At 41.2% G+C, this 8,496-nt stretch overlaps 1 protein-coding gene across 1 annotated transcript in view; it reads right to left on the bottom strand.

Annotated features, from left to right (window-relative positions):
• chrm2a (cholinergic receptor, muscarinic 2a) overlaps window positions 1-8,148 on the bottom strand; it is a 67,616-nt gene extending 59,468 nt beyond the window's left edge. Inside the window, exon 1 of the mRNA XM_061029222.1 lies at window positions 8,011-8,148. The gene's annotated coding sequence lies outside the window, so the exon portion shown is untranslated. The remainder of the gene's footprint in view (window positions 1-8,010) is intronic.
• Between the last annotated feature and the right edge of the window lie 348 nt (window positions 8,149-8,496).

An 8,496-nucleotide genomic window follows, 5' to 3' on the forward strand; every position in this document is an offset into this window, starting at 1 on the left:
AATGGACTCGCGTTGGTCACAAGAGATCCAAGTTCTCAAATTCTCAGGAAAGCCCAGGGACACATACTGGCACTGCTAACAGAGAATAATGATATAGAGTGTAAGTACAGAAAGCAATAAAGCACAGATTCATCATTTCTCACAGCATATGTAACCTGATAGATCAGTATGATTCATTCAATGTACACAATTACAAACATCATGTTCTTTTTAAGGTATTTCTTCAAAGTATGAGTTAATTATCAAGTACAGCCATAGGGACAAATCTGAACCTGAGTCATATTTCTAGGTTCAATAAAAATAATATCACAAAGCCACTCATTTTATGTCAGGAATATAATCCCTTTTGCACAAATGTAATTAACTGATCCCGAATTCAACTTTCTAGAAAGTAGCTTTAAATGGCTAAAAGAATGAAAACAACAAATTGTCATCATAAATCATGCTAGCAGCTCTGTGAGCAGGTGTCAAGGCAGTTCCTTAAGTCTTTTAAGCTAAATGCTACAGGAAACATGAAAACCTGCTAGCAGTAGGATTTAGGATTCTTTGCTACATTGAACTTATTGCTAGCCAGCATGGCAACATGCTAGCTGTTGCTCTAAGGACACCTTCATGCTAAATAATACAGTGAGAAATGCAACAAGGTGCACAGGTTGTACTTTGCACATTTAGCACACAAATGCTACAGCCATCATGACATCAAGCCATTTTGGCTTCACTTTTGAAAATAAATAGGACAGAGACACGCTGTCCATATTATTTTATAGTCAATGGGATCCCCAAGTAGTTGGGATTCATCTTTTTGGAAGCATAACTGTCTGCACAAAACTCCCACCAAATACATCCAGTGCTTGTTGAGAAAACTGCAATCGTAACTAAAGCGTCTGAATTATGAACAGACCAACAGACTGTATCCAAGCAGAACCACATAAAGTCTATGACAAGAGGGCAGTGATTTATTATGGACATCAAGTACATGGTGCCTCCATTTGGCCATCATTCCTGTTTATCAGCTTCAGGCAGGTCTGTAATTAGGACAGCAATACCTTCAGGAGTACAGTTTGACTTTTATTGCCCATTCAAACAGAAGTCAGCCTGCCAACAGCTCATTGACTTGCACTGAAAAGTGGCTGGATTAACACTTTACAGTATGTGTGATGCATTTGAAGCAGCAGTTTTAATGCGTGGAAAAATCTGAAAAAACCTCTCAACTGGATATTCTAGCTCATGAATATGCGTCTGTATCTTGTGTTTGGACATTTTCTGCTTTCATTAAAAATCCTCGAATATTCCCCTCGGGCCTTATTTGTCATGTCTAAATGATTTTAAGCTTCTTTCATGTCTGCTATGGCTGAAACGAGCAAAAAACCTGTCAAGAAACAAACAGAAAAAGAACAAACTCCGACTTTGTAAACTTGCATTTCATCCCCTGAAATACCAAGTGCTCTTCCTGTTGGCTAATTGCTTGTTAGTGCTCCTGGCCCAAGAGAAGAAAAAGTCACACAGGGCTACTTAAAAAAAGAAAACACCCACACAAGCAGCATCTCCAGCGGCACAGTGAGATATTGAGTCGCACTGTCATGTTGGTGCCTTTTGCAAGAAGTTGTCGGTTCCCCCTGCTGCTAAAGAAGCAGCACAAAAATTAGATAGGAAAAGTAATTTCCCTCCTACTTACTGTCTTATCTTTTTTTTTTTTATCTACATCACCAAACTCTTTTCCAACTGTGTGAAAAGTGGAGGTCAGAGGGAGAAGTTGGATACTGCCATTTTTTTTGTCTTACAATCTGCCATCACAGAGGAATTAGGGCCTGCTGGCAATTACAATAACCCTTCCCTGCCAAGGTCCCGAAGAGAGCAGTCGGGCACGCTGAATGTTTTATGGAGCCAGTGATAACGGCAGAGCCAAAGCTTGAAGTAGTCGGCTGGAATTATCTGCTGCTGAGGCTTACGGTAATTAAGAACGGGGGGAACGGCAGCCCGACATCGTCGCTGGATGAGAGGCAGGACTGAGGAACACCTGAGGCTTTTGGAAAGCAGGGCACATTTGAAAAAGGAATCTCCAGAGATCTTTACTGGGAAAATCCACAACTGCTGCTCCAGCTGCTGTTCAGATTTTCACAATGACTGACATGGAAGGTAGTAGTATACTGGCTTGAAATAGAGGAAACGAGAAAAAAACATTGCGAGTTAGAGTTAACAAGGACATTTTACAGCCAGCTTGATTTAAAAAAAAAAAACAGAAATATTCTTCAGTAATAAACCGAACAAAAGATGCTTCTTTGTGCTGTTGTGAAAAGGCAGGGTTACATGTCAGTGCTCTGCCATTCAGCGCTTCTAAAACGTAAACAAATCCTAATTTTCCATTTCTGATTGCAATTCAGCGTCACCATGGTTACCAGCTTTGGCAGCGGCCCACCTGAAGAGTTTCCTTGATTTTTTTTTTCCGTGACACAAATGCTGATGTGAGACATTGCCAGGTGTACAGTTTGATGTTTAATCAAATCCCCAGCGTTTTATTTTAATTGTGAACCTGATTGTGCCTTCCAAAAGGTGCTACTGTTTGGATGCAATACAAGGTCAACAGTTGCCTCATCATTTATTTAAATGCTTATGTTCCTGCTGGTGGAAATCCAGTTTGTGTTGAAACTTGTGTTGGCCAATTGAAATGTGCCGTTCACCTTCCTGAGGATATTCTTATCAGGCCATTTCTATTCTGAAGTTTATTTAAGTGGTTCAGCAACTTCAGTAATCTAAACGTTTAAAAAAAAAAAAAAAACTGCTGGAGATTAGTCCAACATTGCTACTGTTCAAACTTTGAACCTTCTAAAATGATCTCTGACAGAAATTGGTCGTGTGAATGCACGTAAAAAAAGAAAGTTTCCGTTTTCATGGACAAACTCACAGATAGTTTTCAAACGATTTAGAGTCCCTCTGCACCTTTAAGGAAAAGCTAAAGACCCAGCTCTTTCATGAATACCTACTAATTTAATGATGATGGTCTCCATATTATTGATGACGATGGTTTTTGTTTGATATCGACGAATTGTAGTGTCTTTCAGCTCACTTTTTTTGGTTAAAATCCCACAATTTAAATATTTATGATCAACGCCCTCCGCTCTTATGTACAAATCAATGTTTTTAGTGAAAACAAACTTTTAAAATTCCACAGTACGCTACCACTGAACCACCAAAACAGCCAACAAACAACGCTAGCTGGTAAACATAGTAGAGTACCTAACAGCGAAAGAGCGATGTATTAAAAAAAAACTGAGCCGAAAGGAGAGTGATTATTGGACTTACGTCTGCCAGGTAGCAAGGAAAACAACTCGATAACATTTTAATGCTCAGAATTTAGCCGCACCCCGCTTGCTAGCAAATTAGCCACTAACCGTTTCTGCTGCCCCCAAGTGGCAACAAAAGCAAGTGCAGGTTTAAAAAAAGTCAAAAACATTACATCACTGCTCAAACCTTGACTAGGATTTCCAGCATAATATTTTTCTCCAGCATTTTTTTTTTTTTATTACCCAAGTTTTTGGTTCACATCCTGGCTGTCAATCAACACTCGTAGCTCAGCTGTAATCACCGCAAACACTTAAGTGCAACACTTTACTCTCATGACTTTCAAATGTCAGAGTCCACACTGACTGCAGGCTTCAAGGAGCTACTGAATTTCCCTCGTAGAATAGACTTTATGAGCAATTATAGGCCGACTGGATCCATCTGCATGTTGATGAAAAACGCTGACACAATGCTGTAAGTAGTGCTTAGTCCATTGATTCCGAGTCTTTTGTTACAAATGCAATTACACTGGTTTGTTTCGTCCGACTCTCTCTGTCTGCCAGATAATGACCTGGAGGAGGAATCTCTCCCCCCCACCATCTCTTCCAGTCAATGCCTCATGGTGAGGTTGTTTAATGGCACTTCATATTGTGAAGCTCTGCAATCACTTAGCATCTGATAAGACGAACAGCTAAAGGCTACACCAGCCATTTGCCCAACTAGCTGAAGGTGCAGCATTAGCATGTGGATACTAATCTCTGCATGGACATTAAGAAACCATATTCTAGATGGATCAATGAGACGAATGCACACTTATCCACTCCGTCTTTTCACCGGTACAACCTTCCTCCACACGTTCATATGCAATGAACGTTATGTAAAAACCTCTTTCCAACAAAATGTCCACACACAACCAGAGCCAATCTAGTGTTTCTGCAAAAATCACACCTTCCTTCAACACCCAAGTAGATCCTGCACAAACTTCCCAGCTCATCCACAAAATGTGCAAAATAGCCTTTTAATTGCGTAAAATGAAAAATAAATAAGTGTGTAATGACAGAAAAGGAAAGCGATTAGAGCAGCAGATCAGTGCAAATAGAGGAGCCTACTGCGGTTGAAAGCGTGATAATTAGACATTCCTTTCTGAGCGCGCCAGCTACACAGATTGACTAATGTGCACTGTGCAGCCGCTCTACAACAGAGGAGCTTATGTCCGTGGAATGAGGCATCCCAGCGGCTAAATTTAACTTTTCACAAAAGCAAAGACCTTGCTCCTAACGGTGTTCTCCACCTCTGCCAAAAATGCATATTTAAAGGATATGTGTGCGATGTGAATTCATGAAGGTAGGAGCCTCTTCCTTCACTCTTTACTCCTCTTAAGTGTGCCCAGCAAATATTCCCATTTAGTCTTTTGCATGCATGTCATTGGTTAACATCCACATGATGTCAATATGAAGGAGAAATCAGCAAACTCTCACTTGAATCAAATCTATCCATGCCTTGTTTTCACCACAGGGGGCTCTCAGCATCCAAAAAATGTGTGCTTCTCTCCTAAAACGTGGGCGTTCTTTGATACATTTGAACGATCACGTTCCCCATAGACGTTACCTCTCTCCCATCAGTTATTAACTGACATGCCGATCTGCAATATTCATGAATCACTGGCCAAGCAAATCAATGAAAAATATAATTTGCTATCATAGTAAAACTCACTGACACCTCCAGAAAGAAAATACATTAAAGTCTATAGTATCTGCATCTCTAATGTGATATAAATAGATTCAGGAGAGGATATTGGAGGGAATTGGGGGCGGCAGGGGGGGGCAACATGTCTGACCTTGGTAAACCTCAGAGGGGCGAGAGGTATTGGAAAAACCTGTCAAATAACTGTTCGGTCACAGTGTATCAAAAGCTCATCCGTCAACATCAGGACGTCACACAGGATGAGGAAGAAGGAGGGCAACAAGTGTGAGGAAGTTCTGCAAAGTTGCGCGGAGCAATGATGCAACATGTTGGAAAGTTTCAGATCCAGAATGATTGATATGGATGTAAAATGTTGGCAAATTGCTTGAAAACTAATCCTATGCACAAATGTATTTAAACGTATATTCCAACATGGCAGTCCTCAAAAATCTGAGGTTTTTTCCCTTTAAAAATAGAATTTGAATAACGTTAGTTTTTGGTTTTTCTGTTTTTTTGTGGCATTTGAACATCTCAAAAAGTTCTTACCTTGATTGCATTTAAATATTTTTGGGGTTTCTGAGATTTATTTTTTTAAGCGAAAGGGATATTTGTGGCCCTACACATTTCTTATGTAGCCTAATAAGCTGTCAAGAGTCCATATCAGCAGGCAATCTAATAGAAAATGTATTTTCTGCAACATTTATACGTCACATTTGTTATCTTTTGACATCATCCACACCAAAGCTACAAAAGTCTTCACCTATTTTGAAAACAGCATCATAGGACAACTGATGGAAAACTTTAAAATGGTTTCAAAACACAAGCAAAATGCAAATCCTCTCCTTTTTCCTCTCCTAATCCCTAATTGAAGTCGTGCATGAATGTGGAAGAACAAAAAAAAAAAAACAGCATCGACATGCAAACCCAGGAGCGGTACGGTGACAATGACAGATATTAAAATCAACATCAGTCGTTTTCTTGTTCACCTGCCATCTCTTTCAAACAAAAAAAAAAACAATTACAGCCTGAGACTTAATCAAGGTCAAGCCACAGCACTCACTCGGCACGCTGCATGACAAAATATCAAATCTCTGCATATGGCTGCTGCAGGTGAAGTGTATCTGCAGGATTATTTGGGATCTGTCTGTAAATATGTGCAGAAAAGTAATCAAAATAAACACAACAAACCACTGTATGATATAATCCACAGAGGCATCGGAGCATCATTAGGCTGTTACAGTGCAGGCATAAGCAGCAGGGTCCTTTTTCATCCCATATTTAGACACAGCCACAAAACCTGGCATTCACAGATTTTCCTTTTGCTGAAAACAAGTGATAATAACTTTCCATTTTTTTGATTAACAAGCTCTACTTACAACAATAACACCTCTCTTTAGTAATGCCAAGGTGAAGCCAAAAAGCCCGGAAACTGGAACCTGCCTCCATCCATCACAAGAAGAACTTTGCTCTGCACTGGTATATCCAAACCAATGATGGAAAAAGTACAGCCGATTTGTCTTCCCTCTTTATTAACATGAAGGGACTAAGCTGCTGTTAGTGCTGTGCTGTCCCTATGCAGCCTGAAATAGTGTAAAAGAAGCTCGATCAATCACAGCGTTACCTTCAGGATAACGCGTCCTCCCGTGGATCTGCGGCCAGAGACCTCGCTGCACGTCACTCAGAGCATGGTTTGAGAGATCAAGTGCGCGCAAAGCATCTCACCCATAAGCCCCAACAGTGACACAGTCCGACACAAACCCTGCGCGTTGCGCTTTTACGCACGTAGGCTGCGTTTGGGAGGCGAAAACACCTCTCATTCTAAAATGGGTTTGATGATCTGAATGTAGACATAACGGCATCAGTTTTTCGATCAGACCGATCTTTAAACACAGGAATCACATGGTCGCTTAAAACCCGTATTTTCCCACCGACCTGTGGTTGGAAACACGCCGGAAATCAAGACTGCTCGATCGAATTGAGACAGGAGAGGAGCTCCCAGGCAATGACAGACTCACGATCATGTGCACCACTGCTAAGTGTGGACGATTAAACATCAAGGTTTACAGCACAGATGAAATATCAGAGAAGAAAGTAACCTGCTGTTATTCTGAGGGCAGGAATAAACTGAGATGGAGGACGCTTTTATCCAATGCGCATTGGAGTGCCATGGGCGCACACATCACTGCTCAACCGTTTCTTCAGATCAACGTTGTTTGTAAATCGTTTGATAGAGATGTGCTAAATTACTGAGAATAAAAAAAATATTGTTTAATTGGATGAATGTCGAGCCAGAGAGCAATCTGCTGTCTGTGGTTTGGAAGTATTTGGCTTTAACATAAACCTGATGATGGCATTAAACGATCAAACCTTACGATCTGACACTGAGGCTTTTTTTTTATTGACGATAATCGGGGAAATAACACGAAATAAATCACTAATGAAGTTCTCATCTACATCTAAGTTGCGCCATTTGGCACGAGAAGCTGAGGCGTAACGATACGTTGTCGTTTGGCTCAACATGCAAAGCTTCCACAGGAGGAGAGATATTGGTTAGCCTGATTTCTACGCGTTATTTTAACTGATGGCATCTCACCTTTTGTCCACATTATACACTCAGACTTGTTCTCTTTAAATCTCCGTAAAAAATAAAGTTAAGCACACGTGTCAATGTGGCTTGCAGTAGAACTTTGAATGTCTTTAAGAGGGGGAAAAAAACACTCACTTATGCGACCGAGTTTCTATATTTCGCCTTTTACGCGCTGGTGGGTCATGATTACAGGTGTCGACATTGATGAATGAGCAACCGGGCGGTTTTGGAGGGACATCCCCACATCTTTAAAAAGGTCCCAGGTTCGATTGCTGGCAAGAACTAGTCCCTCTTGTCGGACTTGTCCGCTCGCCCAGTCACTGTGGAGAACACCTTCTATCTCCTGGTCTCAGAGAGCCGCTTGAGAAATATCGATTCCTTCTGGTTTTTATCAGAGTAAAAACACGCTACAGTTCACACGTGAAGGAGGGAGGGGAAAAAAAGGATGATTCGGGATTTACCTGCTGTCATTCTGTCATGGTGGTGGCGTCTTTTGGTCCGCTTCATCGCACCGTGGCTGCATGTCTGAGGACATGCTTCTGGAGACAGGCTTTGGAGACGAGAAGCGCCTCGGCTGCAAGAGAGAAAGTCAGGAGGTGGGGGGGTGTGAGGGGGGAGTGAGAGTGCGTGTGTGTGTATATGTGTGTGTGTGTGGGATTGAGAGAGAGAGAGGGAGGGACACAGAGAGAAAGACCTATAAGAAGTAGGCAGGGATTTTGTTTTGACGATAATGACAGTCGTTATTTGCCTTTTTATATTCGATGAAACCAGCCTGAACACCTGATTTAAAAATGTCCACAAATTGTAGAAATTATTGTCCAATACTCCAAATACACCTCAAAACCAGACAGATAAGACGCATTCCAGCAAATTTTCAATCGCACATTTAGCTTGTTTGGACCCAAGGCACTGTCTATTTTTCCACATTCTCTTGAATTTGGCGTGGG

The sequence above is a fragment of the Labrus mixtus genome, chromosome 22 (assembly GCF_963584025.1).
Source record: "Labrus mixtus chromosome 22, fLabMix1.1, whole genome shotgun sequence".
NCBI lineage: Eukaryota > Metazoa > Chordata > Actinopteri > Labriformes > Labridae > Labrus > Labrus mixtus.